This window comes from Felis catus, chromosome B3 (assembly GCF_018350175.1).
Source record: "Felis catus isolate Fca126 chromosome B3, F.catus_Fca126_mat1.0, whole genome shotgun sequence".
Taxonomy (NCBI): domain Eukaryota; kingdom Metazoa; phylum Chordata; class Mammalia; order Carnivora; family Felidae; genus Felis; species Felis catus.
This window is the reverse complement of record NC_058373.1, coordinates 103,420,001-103,435,726: the sequence shown is the minus strand read 5'-3', so window position 1 is coordinate 103,435,726 and position 15,726 is coordinate 103,420,001. Positions and strand designations below refer to the sequence as shown.

At 43.5% G+C, this 15,726-nt stretch overlaps 1 long non-coding RNA gene across 1 annotated transcript in view; it reads right to left on the bottom strand.

Annotated features, from left to right (window-relative positions):
* LOC123386098 overlaps positions 1-14,472 on the bottom strand; it is a 44,060-nt gene extending 29,588 nt beyond the window's left edge. Inside the window, exons 1-2 of the long non-coding RNA XR_006599619.1 lie at positions 14,328-14,472; positions 397-484 (exon numbers count right to left, since the gene is read on the bottom strand). This is a non-coding gene — a long non-coding RNA (uncharacterized LOC123386098). The remainder of the gene's footprint in view (positions 1-396; positions 485-14,327) is intronic.
* Between the last annotated feature and the right edge of the window lie 1,254 nt (positions 14,473-15,726).

Below are 15,726 nucleotides of genomic sequence, written 5' to 3'. Positions count from 1 at the left end.
CAGCATCATCTGCTCGCAATATAAAGATTTTGTTTTGTTTTTTCTTTGATGTTTATTTATTTTTTTGAGAGAGAGAGAGAGAGAGAGAAGGAGTGCGCACGAGAGTAGCAGATTGAGAGGAGGGAGAGAGTCCCAAGCAGGCTCCAAGCTGTCAGCACAGAGCCTGATGCAGCCCTCGAACCCACGAACCATGAGATCATGACCTGAGCTGAAATCAAAAGTTGGGTGCTTAGCCGACTGAACCACCCAGGTACCCCACAGATTTTGTTTTCTGTGAGAGACCGTGTTTATTGGTGCAGCTTATGCCTCATAATTCCTTTTCATGTATTCATAATCTGGCTAGTGTTTCTACATATTTCTGTCGGGCTGTGGAGTTCTTTCCTCAACCAGACTTACCATAATTATTTTGTAAAGTAGCCGAACCCATTCATTTCTTCATTGATGCCGTACTGAGGCCCTGGTATGGGGCCATAGGGCTGGGGACCTGGGAACACAAAGAAGAAATAGTCTCAGTTCCTGCCATCAAGGGATTCCGAGTCCTCTGGTGATAAACCAGTATGGAAACAAGTAGGTAGATTTGTGAAGAAATATGCTAGAGACTGTGGAAGGAATCGTCTCTGATGGGCAAAGAAAGGCTTTCCTCTTTCCTGGGAACCGTTGGTTGTGTCTTTTTGACCTCTCACCTCTGCCCTGCCCATGCAGCCCTGTTCTCCTTTAGTGTTGACATTTCCTCTCACATCTCCCTTGCTCCCTCCAACATCCCTGAAAGGTATTATTTCATGGCACAGAGGACAGTTCCATGTATAGAGTACGGATTTTCCCAGATGTCTTGCTCCCGAGAAGTTTTTTCATAGAGTAAATCAATGCTAATTCTGTAAAGCAAAGCAACATTAAAGTAATTTTTTTTTTCCTGGAGCACATTTCAAAGATTATGATCTATGAAGAATACTAAAATGAGAACGGATCCCTGGGCCTGGCTTGTTACTAATTTTTATTCATCTGATTTATAGAGGTGATAGGCAAGACAATGTCCTCCTCATCTCTGGATTGAGGATATGCTGACAGCTCCATCCATCAAGCAAGCTGTCAGAGCACAACACTTCACAGAAGTTGTTAAACAGAGGTCCAGCTGGTTAACACTTCTAGGAGATGAGAAGGAAGAATGTTAACCTTAGTGGCCATAGAAAAGTATTTCACTCACTCAGCAGGGAAATGGACATAGCAGTCAAGTCTTTAGTCAGAGGTATTAGAATTTCAAGACAAATTTTAACCATATGTCTGTATTTCTGCTTTCTTTGTGATGCTGGAATCAATCCTTGCTGGAAACATATTGGTAAATAATCAGCCAGCAATGGCAATCTTCACTGAAACTTGCATCCATCTTCGTTAGTAAATTAGACAAATTTTTTTTAACCTTTATTTATTTTGAGAGAGACAGAGACAGAATGCAAGTGGGTTAGGGGCAGAGAGAGAGAGGGAGACACAGAATCTGAAGCAGGCTCCAGGCTCTGAGCTGTCAGCACAGAGCCCAACGTGGGGCTTGAACTCAGAAGCTGTAAGATCATGACCTGAGCTGAAGTTGGATGCTTAACTGACTGAGCCACCCAGGTGCCCCATTTTGTTAGTAAATTTAAAGACTATTCATGTCTATAAATACAGGGCGGAGCAAATAGAGAAGACGTAATTCCAAGTTAACAGTGACACTGGTTCACTGAAGAGCTGGATTGCAATGGGATGCCTTTAACAATTAGAGGCACAAGGGAAGGACGGTGGCCATTTACACGATCACGTTAATAGTTTGGTTGGTGACCAGTTTATGCTAGCTTAAAGAATTCTAAGCCCATGCAAAACACCAAAAGGACATCTTTTAGCTGCTAGGTTTAATGTATTTTCTTTCTTTTCTTTCAACACTTTTCAGCAGTTTTAGATCCTTCAGGGTTTTAGATCATCTAAGTTGCTCAAGGACAGAGAGAGATTTCACAAAGGCATGAGAGAGACTCACAGAATGACCTCTTATGAAATCTGGTTCAGGGAGACAGCCTACCTGAACAGCCTCCTATATTCAGTCTCCAGTGGTCTTCAAGATCCTTGCTGTGCTTGGGGCTGGAGAATAACTTCTAAAATGGGACCAATGAAAAAGTAATACAAAAGGCCCTTGAAGCAAGTGGCACTGCAGTCCTTGGCAATTTGAGCTTTGAGGGCACTCTTCAATGATGGCCTCTTCATCACTCTAACCAAAATACTGTGATTTCCCCTCGATTGTCTTCTCAGTGCTCTGTGGTGGGGTGGGGGGGAGACAGATTTTTAACAATCCCCTCCTAACTTCTAAAGAGAAAGTGTCCCAAAGAGGACCCCCTAGTTGCTGAGGGAAGATGGCACTGTTGGACGGACTCAGGCAGGAGGATGCATTGTTAGGGAAGGCACCGGACTCTTCTGCACAATAAGAGGAAGAAACAGACAGGAAAAAAAATGGTGGGGAGTAGGGAGGACAGAGAGGAGAAGCAGACAGCTAAGGTGGAGATTTTGATGAAGTCCGTGAGCATGTATGATATCATCTCCAACTTCCCATGAAACAGCCTGTAAAGTTAACATCACCAACAACACCTCTGCAATTCTATTGAGTGTTGGAGGGAGGGGAAGAATGGAATATGAGGAGGGGTTCAGTCTTCAAGAAAGTGTCTTGAGTGTTCAAGGACTGCCTAAAGGGCTGAGTTTGGACTGGACAACATAAGCGTTGTTAGCAAAGGTGAGGGATAACACTCCACTTGGGTCTATTGCTGCAGCCAAAGAGATGGGGACACTCTCCAGGTGAGTTATGGAGAGACAACACAAAGAACCTGGAGAAATGACATCTTCAACCAACCCACGTACCCTGCCATAGATCTGAGAACAAAATGCCCTCTTAGGCTGAAAGTAAAAGTTCATGGGTTTCACTGGAAGTGTATCTTCTTGATAAGAAGCTGTTTTAAGGCCACCAGATGTTTGGGACAATGGTGCCACATGACTCTGAGTGTGACTCAGCCCAGATATTTGCTTTGTGGTTCTCTAAGGATCTGTGGATCCTGGACCATAAACACTAGAATCACCGGTGAGCTTGGTAGAAATCCCAGTTCTCAGGCCGCACTCAGATCTGCTGAACCAGACGCTTGGAAGAGAGGGCCCAGTGATTTGGTTAAATGAGTCCTCCAGGTGGTCCTGACATTTGAGAACAACTGATCTTTGCAACGATTCTCAATGTTGATGGCACCTGAACCCCCAATAGAGCTTGTCAAATACAGAATCACAGAATCCCTGGCATAGACACCAGGGATTTTGACTGTATAGGCCTGGAGTAAGCCTGGCACCCTATGTTTAACAAGCCCTGCAGATGATCCGGGAGCTTAGCCAAATTTGAGAACCACTAGAACAACAGATTAAGAAGAAGCTGAGTCCTATAGTCTGAAATTATTAGCCAATGTTGGTAGCCAATTAAACAACTTATTGAAACAACTGAGGCCCTCCCAGATAGGTGAGGGAGCTTAATTAATGCTCCTTATTAATACAGAGTGTCTTGTAGCTGACAGAAAGGAAGTTTTGGAGATTGTACACAGGGAAGAATTCTTCATTCATAAGCCCAAAGCTCCACCCAAAAGAACTCGAGTATCTGTGGAATGACTGGGGCTCCGGGGAGTGACCCAAAGACTCATTTATGTTTTGCAGGGTGGCAACTGTCATCCAAGTGTCCCACCCAGGTAGAACGAAGCACTGGGCTTCTCCAGGCAGGATCTAGCATTCAGGTGCCCCATGAGCAGTCTTCAGAATCACCTTGGAGCTTTTTACAAATGCACATTCAGATTCTTAGGCCCCACTCCAGTTTGCTGAATTAATTTGTGGGATTGGGGACTGAAAGTCTAAATTCTTTATGAGTACTTTAGGTGTCTCTCACACACATTCAGGTTTGAGAACCACTGATCACCAAGTCTAGAAAAATGGGTAGATAAATAGGCTGGTTAGCATCACTGACATTCTAGTAAAACATGGGGAGAATCAGAGAAGTTCCAGGACCAAAAGTGGTGTGGCCTTGATGGAGAAGCAAAGAGGATCCTTGTGTCACATTCCCACCTCAGGAAAGTAAAAAAGTCATTGATTGTGAGTGAGGTCACTTATGAATAGTTGGTTTCCCCATGTAGACCAGGCATTAAGGTTTGAGATATGTACTATGTAGTATTCTAAGTATATTAAACTTAATATATCTCTGCAGTAAGAGTGCTTGTCTGGTATTTAAAATATTCCCAAGAGTGCTGGGAATGTAAGGAAATACCTAGCTAGCAATGTGCCATAAAATTTTCTGGGGAAATTGCTCTGATGTGGCTATAAATATAAGATTTCCCATAATATTTAACTTCCTCATTTCTTGTTCTTTTCGTTAATCCCATTTTTCTTGTGGTGCCCAGTTGAAAAACGCCTTAGGCAATTAAAAAGAAGTGGGTGAGTGCCTGTTTGTTTTGGAGACAGCAAAGAAGGGGTGCAGTTAGAGAAGTTGGAAAGCCCACCTTCCATTCTGCATGGGGGAGGCTTGTGGGGGTCAGGAAGGAGCACTGGGGAAAGGAAAGTGCACCCAGTCTCTGGCCCCTAGAAGTGCCAAATAGGAGAAACTGTCTAAGCATCCCATTGCTATCTCCACTGGGTCCTTCCTAAAAACTGGGCTGGCAGATCCAAAACTTAAATTTCTAACACCAGTTACACTATTCTAACAGCGGGTGTTGGAATACACATGCCTGTCGGTATCCAAGGTTTCAGAAGTAACCAGACACCTTACGTATTTTTTCCCTAAATATTTGCACATCTGCTTCTATAGTACAGACTTGTAACGTCTTTTTAAAAACCTGCTTTCCCCCGAGCTCAACTTCATTAGAAGTCAGCTGGCTTTCTGACTAGCATTTCAGACCCTTGATTATTACACCAAAATCCATTAAACACATAAAATCTCTTATTGGAAACTCCAATTAAACCTCAAGTCTCATAAAAGAGAATGGAGTGATTATTGGAAAGTGATCTAATACCATGCAAAGTGTGGGGAATAATAATGCTGGGGATTTACACGGGGCCTTTTGCCCAAGCAACTCAAAGAATTTCCTAACCTCCATCTAGTGGAGTGGGTTTTGATTCCTATTTAGTTCATTATTTGGCCTGGCATATGTCCAGCTTTCTCCTCTTATAAAACAGGGATAAGAATAACCATCCAACCTAACACCTAGAGATAATGGGTCCAAATGTATTGTACAGTGTCAGGGAACAGTTGTTGTTGCCATAGTAGAAACCAAGGAATAGCTGTTCCTTCACCTTAATCTTCTAGATTTTTTTGTGGTGTGTTCAGGGGGACCACTCAACCTAATAGTGAATTGGTCAGCATCAATGCCCAGTCGAGCAATGGTTCTCACACTTGACTATGCCTAACATCCTCCTGAAGATCCTATTAAAATGCAGATTCGTGGGACCTGCCTCCAGAGAGTTTATTCAACCAGTAATTATGCGTGCTGGACACTGTTAAAGACATAAGGGAAATACAAGTGAACAAGAAGACAGAAGCCCACTCACAGCCTGTCTGCATTTGTAGCAGAAATCCAGGTGACATGGAGACTGAGAGTTACACTCTCCCAATGGCCACACCTTGAGGAGCAGAGTGATAGCACAAGTCAACTAGAGACAAGTCTAGTCACTGTCAGGCCAATGGCTATACTGATGGAAACTTCAACACATTTTCACGATCCTATTGTTCTTGTCCACTGGGACCTTGATCATAGTCTTCTGGACTATTTTTACCATTGCTTTTTCATTCCAGTATCAGACATAATCTACATTGATTTCTCAAGGGATATCCTTAGCATCAAAGTCTTTAAGGAGAATTGGGAAACCCATCCCTTGTTCCAGGGACTTTGGCAACGGGAGAGTCATGAATATGCTGGATTTGACCTCTTAGAACTGGGAGACAATTAATTTGTCTAGTTCCAGCCCAATCTAAGAGTTTACCTTAAGTGGAAATTAATCTGGGGCTGGACTTAGTCTAAGTCATTTCATTTTCATTTCCCTTTCTATGTTATAACATTTTGAAATGGGGAAAAATAGCTTTTGTTAATGACCCACACTTCCTGTGGAACGAGGGCTCCATTCTGGAAGGCAGTAGATTAATTGCTCTAAGTCCTTTGATGCATCCATACTGAAGATGTATTGGAGCCTTAAAAACTGATCCAGACCAACAGAGCAGATGAAGTACAGAAGCAAAATGGTCTTGCACTTAAAAAAATGCTTTTTGTTTGCAATATCCACCTTTAAGAAGACATGTTAATAAACAGAGCTGAATGATAAAAAATTCATTTCACTCCAGAACACCTCAAGTGCCCAAAGCTGGCAGCAAATCATTCAGTGAGCAAACTAAAGGTAGAAAAAAAAAAAAAAGCAACAAGGGCAAATAAGATTTTAAGTTAGTGAAGAAAATGAAGAACGAAAAGATACCTAATAGATTCCAGGTTCATTGAAAAATGTATCTAGGGAGATTTCTTAAGTAATATTTCACTTAGTCCATATTTTATCTGTTATTTATGTCCTGCTTCCTTCCTCAAAGGATTTGAGGCTGCTCATTTATTCTGTGTACCTAGTGAGAGATAACATTTTGAGGGAAAAGATCATCTCTTTATCTTTACCTCCTCCTTCCTCTCAAGTCCAACCACTTAAGAATTTCAAGCAGGATAAGGAAAGCACAAAACTTATCCTATAATAAGTTTTCCAACATCCCGTGTAATCTGCCATTTTAATAGCTATTTTCATCAATCTTAGAGATCTTTCCATCTCCAAAAAACTATGAGTCTATATGTCTGTATTATGTTTGCCATTGATGGCACAGGTAAATATCTTGCTTTCTTTGCATTTTTTTAAGCAACTGAGATTTTTTGTAACAAGTCTGAAATTTGGGGGACAATTTTCCTTTTCCAAATCCTTCAGGGTCTTGTCCTCATGTGTATCTATTTTACGTGCGATTATTTTACTCAATATTATATTGTAAACATTTCCCACACTGTTACACATGTTAACTTTGAAAGTTTAAAAGTTACCGTTTTGAAAGGTTGCATGAGAGTCCACAGAGCTGGTGAGCCATTATAACACAGGAAAAGGAAGGGAGGCATTTGAGCAGATGGCCTTGACACAGTTCACAAAATGAGTCGCGCTACCGTTATTTTGTAAGTGCTGGAGTATTTCATATTCCAGGGAGAGAAGTCTGGTACCGAGGAGCTTATTACTCTGAGGGCTGATGTATCAAACATGCACAAGACACGAGCTATCTTGGTCTCAATTTTGTTTCGAAGCCCCTCTTTATTCATTTCTTGCGTCAATATCCTTCAAGGGACAACAAGTTCTGCAAAAAGCAGAGAGAACAGCTGACATGAAACTACTCACCCCTGCCTTCTTGCCAGCGGCTGGGAGGTGGGGGTTGGGTGCCCTCTGACACCCAACAGCAGACACATGTATCCCACTTCAGTGGAGTCACCGTGGAGAGGGAGTACAGTTTCTGAGGCAGTAGACTGTAGTCGCTATGAGCAAGTACTCTGCGACCCGACTTTGCCTCTGTGTTCTTGTGCCTCCGCTGTGCTCATCTGCAAAAATGGGGATATAAGAATGGCACTCCCCCCACAGGGTTGTTGTAGGGATTATATAAAGAGCAGGATGTGGCACACATTTAACACCATATAAGGGTTGATTATCATTTCGTTTTCACTCACTTTTGAAGGAAGGCAGAGAGCACAGCAGAGGCCAAAGTGCCAGGACACTAACTGGACACTAACCATCAAAAATAGCAAAGCGCAAAGTGTCCAGAGCAATCTGGGCCCCCGTTTGCCGCATTCACTTGTCTTAAAAGAATTTGAACCTAGAGACAATACTCGAGACTTTGTGTGTGCGTTTTAAGGCCAGAACTAAAGAACAGCTCCTGGAAGTCGAAGTCTAAGTCAACTTCGTGCACAGAGCCTGTCTCAACGATGCTGACATTTCGTTAGTACTGGACTGTCTCATCACTGTGACTCTTCATCACCTACCACAAGCCAGGACTGTTAGGCGCTTCATAGAACAATATCTAGTCTTCCTAACAACCTTATGGGGTAGGGGTTGTTGATGTTGTTGTTGTTGTTGTTCCCATTTTACAGATGTTGGAACTTGCAGCCTGAAAGATAGAGCAATTTGCCTAAAGCCAAGTGGACTCTGAACTTGGGATTTAAATGCAGGTTCATATAACTCCCAAGTTTATTCTTTTTCCACTTCACCCACTCCTGCCCAGTGTGATATTTGTGCAAAGATGCCTTGAGTCTTGGAGGCTTGCATTGCTGATGAAGTAAACTGGCTAATGCCCACAGCTGCTTTGCTGAGCTATTCAGTGCTTCCCACACATTCCAGGCCAGATGCCAGCCTTCCTGACCCCCCACCCCCACCCCCGCATTTCAGACTCAGCATCTACGCTCCTGACCCTGCCTGCAATGGATCCTCCAACCTATTAACGAAAAAGAGTGATGTGTAGTTGACACAGAGACCATCATATAAAGCCTGCTGGCCCTGGTCCTGTCTTTCTGCTCCTGCTCTGTTCTGATGTTTGGTGACCTTCTGTCTCAACCTTATCTCCACGGCCCACTCTGGCGCCAGAGTCCCTGATTACACTCCTGGAAGTGAGGGTGCACACACCAGCCTCGTGGTGGAAGCTGGGAAAGGGGAAAATGAGAGATTTGCAGGCAATTCATACTGAGCTAGCTGCTTTTATGGAGTTTCAGGCACAAGAAGCTCTCACCCAAGGCCCATACTGAGATCGCAGGTCAGTGTGAACTGCTGGTTGGGCCTGAGTGGTGTCCCCTCAAAATCCTAACTTCCAGCAGCCCAGGACGTGGCCTTTTTGGCAACACGGTCATGGCAGATGTAATCAGTTAAGAAGAGGTCATCCTGTGGCCAACAGGCACATGAAAAGATGTTCAGCGTCGCTCCTTATCAGGGAAATACAAATCAAAACCACACTCAGGTATCACCTCACGCCAGTCAGAGTGGCCAAAATGAACAAATCAGGAGACTATAGGTGCTGGAGAGGATGTGGAGAAACGGGAACCCTCTTGCACTGTTGGTGGGAATGCAAATTGGTGCAGCCGCTCTGGAAAGCAGTGTGGAGTTCCTCAGAAAATTAAAAATAGACCTACCCTATGACCCAGCAATAGCACTGCTAGGAATTTATCCAAGGGATACAGGAGTACTGATGCATAGGGCCACTTGTACCCCAATGTTCATAGCAGCACTCTCAACAATAGCCAAATTATGGAAAGAGCCTAAATGTCCATCAACTGATGAATGGATAAAGAAATTGTGGTTTATATACACAATGGAATATTACGTGGCAATGAGAAAAAATGAAATATGGCCTTTTGTAGCAACGTGGATGGAACTGGAGAGTGTGATGCTAAGTGAAATAAGCCATACAGAGAAAGACAGATACCATATGGTTTCACTCTTATGTGGATCCTGAGAAACTTAACAGGAACCCATGGGGGAGGGGAAGGAAAAAAAAAAAAAGAGGTTAGAGTGGGAGAGAGCCAAAGCATAAGAGACTGTTAAAAACTGAGAACAAACTGAGGGTTGATGGGGGGTGGGAGGGAGGAGAGGGTGGGTGATGGGTATTGAGGAGGGCACCTTTTGGGATGAGCACTGGGTGTTGTATGGAAACCAATTTGTCAATAAATTTCATATAAAAAAATAAAAAAAAATAAAATAAATCAAAGTTTTAGATTAAAAAAAAAAAAAAGAAGAGGTCATCCTGGAGTGGCCCCTAATTCAATGGCTAACATCCTTATAAGAAGGGGAAATCTGGACACAGGCACGCCCCAAGAGATAATGCCATGTGAAGACGAAGTTGAAGGCAGACATGGCCCTAATGAGCGGTCTTCTACAAGTCAACGACCACCAAAGGTTGCCTGCAAGCCATCAGGAGCTAGAAGAGAAGGATGGAACAGATTCTTCATCATGGCCTCAGGAGAAACCGACTCTACTGGCACCTTAATGTGGACTCCTCACCACCAGGACTGTGCAGAAATAAATCTCAGTGTGTGAGCAACATGCACACCCCTGCCCCCCATCTGTGGTGCTTTGTTGCAACGATCCCGGGAAACTACTAAACTGGAATCATCTGAAGGCTATGATGAGCCCGGTCATGGGTGAGGTGGGATGCAAAGAGAGGCAAGGCTGTAGGAGCCTTCCTGCACCGGCCAAGGGGCCCCAACCCTGCACTGAGGTTCTTTGGAGACTGTTCCAGGCCATGAACAGCTCACCCTCACAAAACAGCTGATGCACAGGCTGTCTCTGGTGCCTGCCGGGGGAGAGGGAAGAAGTTAGATTTGGGGGCACCTGGATGGTTCAGTAGGTTAAGCGTCCAGCTCTTGATTTTGGCTTGGGTCATCGGCTCACGGTTCGTGAGTTCCAGCCCCACGTCCGGCTCTGTGCTGGCAGCACAGAGCCTGCTTGGGATTCTTTCTCTCTCCCTCTTTCTCTCTGCACCTCCCCTGATGTCTCTCTCTCTCAAAATAAATTAATAAACATTAAAAAAAAAAGAAGTTAGATTTTAAGCCTAGTGTTACCTCTAGCATAGGGACACATGATAACTTTCATGGGCCTGAGGCAACTTAATGTTTGTGGGCTTTTTCCTATATTGAAAAAAAGAAAAGCCATGAAAAGTTATTTGACAGCCTCATGAGTGTAAAGACAAGTATAATCTATACTGGATCCATCATGATATATTCATTACTATTACATTTATTTTTTCTTCGTATTTAAGAGAAATTAAAATGAAATTATTCTGTGGCCCTAAAAGTGTCATGGGCCCCAGGCACGGTGCCTATCGATAAGTCAGTCCTGCCCCACGGATATAACGAGTGAACCACTGGGGAGTCAGATAACCCCCCCCCCCGTGTGCTATTGCCCCAAGAAACAGCTTTGGAAAGATCTCTGAACAAGTGTGTTGTATCTAAGCACTCTGTCTGTCCCTGCAAAGTTATGCACTCTTGCTACAGGTTGCGTTTCTTGAGTCAAAAAGTCCATAGCTTGCTTACACTTTTCCTTCACCTTAGGATGAACCACAAAACAAATACTCCCAGGCGCAGAGAGCCATGCCACGTATTAGCAGCCACCACCTGCAAGTGTGGAGCCATAAATCCACACCCCTCCCTCCGAGGCGGCCGCTGGATGCCGTCAGAACCATACATAATACATGCCCCTATGTACTGTATTATTGGCCTTCCTGATTTACTGTATATACAGTCTCCAACTTAAATACCAACAGAAGCACCCGAAAATATATTCTCTTGCAGCCCCTGTCTGAAAACCACATTCCCAAATAATGTCTGCTCATTCATCATTTTCTTCCCAGTACCTGAGTGTCATTCTCAGAAATACATCCCTACGGCCGTGCCCCATGAAACTTGTGAGCACAGAGAAGGAAACGCAGAACCTACAGATTTCAGGCCCAGCCATTTGAAAAGTGAGCATGAGACTAAGCCATTTAAAGAGTTGGTATCTGATTCCCCTCTAACGGAGCTTTTACTGGCTTCCCTTCATGTCGTATTTGAATCTATCTCACTTTTATGCACACCTCCTAGCAAGAGGAGCAGTGATAACAAATTAAATAAATAAGCCCACTCTAAATGGTTCTCCCTAGAAACCGTTATGAAGTGTCTACATTTATGCAGAATTTCAGGTACTTTCCATGGAAGGCCCAGGAGCACAGATTTCTAGTCAGTGACAATCCACTGGGACACAAGTCTCAGGAGGCAGAAAGCAATCCCCAGTTATAGGTTATCAACTGAGAATGGGGGTAGCATTTGCTTTTCTAGGTTGATCTGGGTTTGAATATCAGCTTTACGACAACTAGACAGATGCCATCTTAGAGTGTCTGAGTCCTCATCTCCCAAATGAAGATAATACCAAGCGGGCCAGTGTTTATTGGGAATTTGATCCAGATGCCCTCCTTTCTTTTTTTTAATTATTTTAACCTTTATTTATTTTTGAGACAGAGAGAGACAGAGCATGAACGGGGGAGGGTCAGAGAGAGGGAGTCTCAGAATCTGAAACAGGCTCCAGGCTCTGAACTGTCAGCACAAAGCCCGACGCGGGGCTCGAGCCCACAGACCGCGAGATCACGACCTGAGCTGAAGTCGGACACTTAACTGACCTAGCCACCCAGGCGCCCCCAGATGCCCCCCTTTCTAACTAGACCCTGATTTTGTTTAGGTAATTACATACCCAGGACCAGTTTCATGGATGTGTGACCTGTACAGGTACAGAGGGCCTCATGCTCAGAAGGGCTCTGTGCTTGGCTTAATGCTCTGCTATCACCATCCTGAAATTTAAGGGTAGTTTGTGGCTTAGATGGCATATTTAATAATTTAATTTTGAACTTGTTAATTTGTAAATCTGATGAGACAGTGGAGCATGCACTTGAGTGGAGGAAATATAACATGATATGCCGCCTTATTCACACTTCTGTGGTAAATCCACAGAATCATTCCATGGGGTAATTCTTGCTTGTTGGTGGCCTGGTCTGGAGACCAGGTATGCCACTCAAATAAGACCAATGAGAAGCTTCCTAGAGACTTCTGGAAGAATTCAGTCTTCTGCTTCCAGAATTAATTCTGTTTCCATCTTTCTGTCAGAGTAAGGATGAAGCCAAGATACAGAGCAGGGCAAAGTCAATAGAATCACAGAAAAACAGAGCTAGAGCTTTAGACTGAGCAACCCAAACGTTGGCCCCCACTGTGAACTTCTAGAAATATGAACCAACCATTTTGCTGTGACTAAATCCCATTTAAGATGGCTTTTCTGTAACTTGATGCTGAAAGCGTACCAGTAAATATCTGTTGACTGAGTAGACAGATGCTTTGAAAAACCAGGCATTGAAACACCAGGAGTCATGGCTGGCATTGGACTGACCAGGGAAAACATGGATCTCAAAGGAGGGTGAATCTGGTAGACAGGTGAAGAGCAGGAAAAGGCTGTCCTGGAAGGAAGGGGTACCGTGGTGTAATGTAAAGACCTGAGGTAGACACACTCAAGGGGGTGGGGAGGGACAGGGAGAGTGGGGACCATGGAGCGACTGCCCTACATTTGAGAGTATCTGTGATTTTCTCAAGGTGGTGCAGTCATTTGCAGGTGGACCCTGTGCTAGCACATGACTCAGAAATGCCTGAGGTGGTGAAGAGATCTGTGACCATGATGTCACAGTAAGACCTTACGAGCTACTTCCTTATCATCTTATTCATGAAAAGGCACTTCACTGGAGTATTAATAGCTCCATTTTAGAGTCTAACCACCTGGGTTTGAAACCTCACTAATGGTATATCGTGGGCAAGGGACTTTATCATTCTGTGCCAGATGAATGCATAGTGAAGGTATTAGCAGTATCTCCTTCACGCTTTGCTACGAGATTATGAGGCCGTGTAGTGTTTGGCATTGACAAGTGTTCCGTGGATGTTGGTTATTATTATTAACAGTCCTTTAATTGTCTTACATGGTTCCTTGCTGGGGAGATTTCTTCTGAGGACCATCAACCCACAGGCTCCTACCCACGCTCCTCGTCTTTCGATGTTTAGAGACCACTATCCGCAATTGCAAACCCCTCTTTCACCCTTTTGGCACCTTCTTCAGCGGCCTCTGAGCTGCAAGAGGAACACCTTCTGGGCCCCGAACTAAGTGTGCTTGTTTCCACTTTTCTGACATTGGGCTGGAGGAGGATGCTGCAGAGGTTCCTTGGACCAGATTCCACCACAGCCAGCCAACCTCTCTGGCTGTACCCAGCAGTCAGGAGAATGCCTTGAGTCCCAGCCCACTTAGAGTTTATAGAGGAAAACATAAAAGTCATATGAGAAATACTTACGTAGCTAATTTAACTTGATTTATAGGGATTTCTCAAGCAAGCAAACATGTATTTTCACTGTCTTCACCATACTGTAGTGCTGTCCATGTTGGTAATCTGCTTCTGCAGGCCACATTTGGCCACATCTGGTGTTATCTTCACAGACCCCTGTACTCCTTAGCCACAGGATCAGCGAGGACCCTGTTACGTATGGCATCTTTCCTTTAGTTTATTTATTTATCAAGTACTTACTCAATGCCTATTACATGCTGGGTACAATTTGATGATCTGTCTTATACAGTTATCTGCGTTCTATATATTATGTATGATATAACAATGTTACACAGAAATACTTTTATGTTTTCAAGTAGAATCAAATTTCAGAGGGAATATACCATTCAAACCACAACTACTCGGAAGAACTTACCTTCAAAACTTCAAGAATTGGTTAAAGTTCAGCAGATTTCTGGCCTCTGGATTAGTATAATCTTTCCAAGGTAGAGGTAGGAATGTGGTTCCACTCAGCACACAATTACCACTAATATTTACAGCTTGCCTTCTAAAAGTAAACAAATTAGGAGCAACCGGAGAACTCTAAGCCACCAAACCCCACACTTTCCATGAATCTTTCTTATCATGCTATGATAAAGGCAAATAAAAATTCTTGGATGTAGTTCAATGCTAGACGATGACTCTGCATCTGCAAAACATCTGACATATACAAAGTTTTAAAAATTATTTTAAAATGAATATGCAGAATAAAGCATGCTCTGTGTCTAGAGACAAAATCATATGTTATCAATTATTTGAAACACACAGCACACATAGCCAACAAACACACGTGGAACCCACCAGTGTTGTTGGTAGGATTATGGGGAGAGTGGAGAGATTGCTTGCAGCTGTTATGTTAATTAAGGAACAAAATGGCTCCATCTGCCACACCATCTCTCAATTGGGCTACCAGCCCTTTTCCTACTTGGCTCTAAGTTGTTATAGAGATAGGATGCTGATGCCTAGTCTTTGGCCCCAGTCAGTTCCCATGTGGAGTAGATGTTGGAGAGGAAGATCTGGCAGGCTGAGTCACAGGTTCCCACCTGGCTAATTCTCCATCACACTCAGGCTTGGGCTGGGGCTGTCAAGGGATTGTCTTCCCCCACATGGAATGGACTGAGATTGGGGGTAAGGATCTGTGAACCAGGCTGGACTGGGCCCTATGGAAGCCATGCATCAATAAGAACGGATGGAGCTGAACAGAGATGCGGAGCTGGGTGGCATTCTGAGTTTCCTTTGCAGTTGTCTTGCTTTAATCATCCACATGACTTATGTGTAGCAGTGCTCCACACAGGACGCTCCACAGCCACCAATACAGTCAGCTTTGCTTGTATTTGTAAGCTTTGCTTGCCAGATCCTAGAATAGCAGAGTTTGGGGTAAATTTCTATTTGGTACCTTTCCAAGGGCCAAAATCAGAGACACACTGAATAAACACTTTCTAGTAACTGCCGAGACATAGATCATACAGACTGAATATATTTTATTTCTTCATGTATCCAATCTTCACCTATAAGCACATGATGCTTTGTTGCTTTCTCTATGGTCTTATGTTCCCTAATGGTAAAAATCATTCTGTCCATTGATACAAGTCAAAGATGAAGATGAACATAAGAATAGGAAAAATTCTAAATGCATTATGTTCACTTCCATGATTAAATCATCAATGTGCTTCAAAAGTCTTTGATAAAATTAACATCCTGTTGTTTTTAAGCCAGTGAAAACCATATTATCCTCCTTTTGTTTTCCAACTACTCTTTTCTGGAGGTACAAAGGA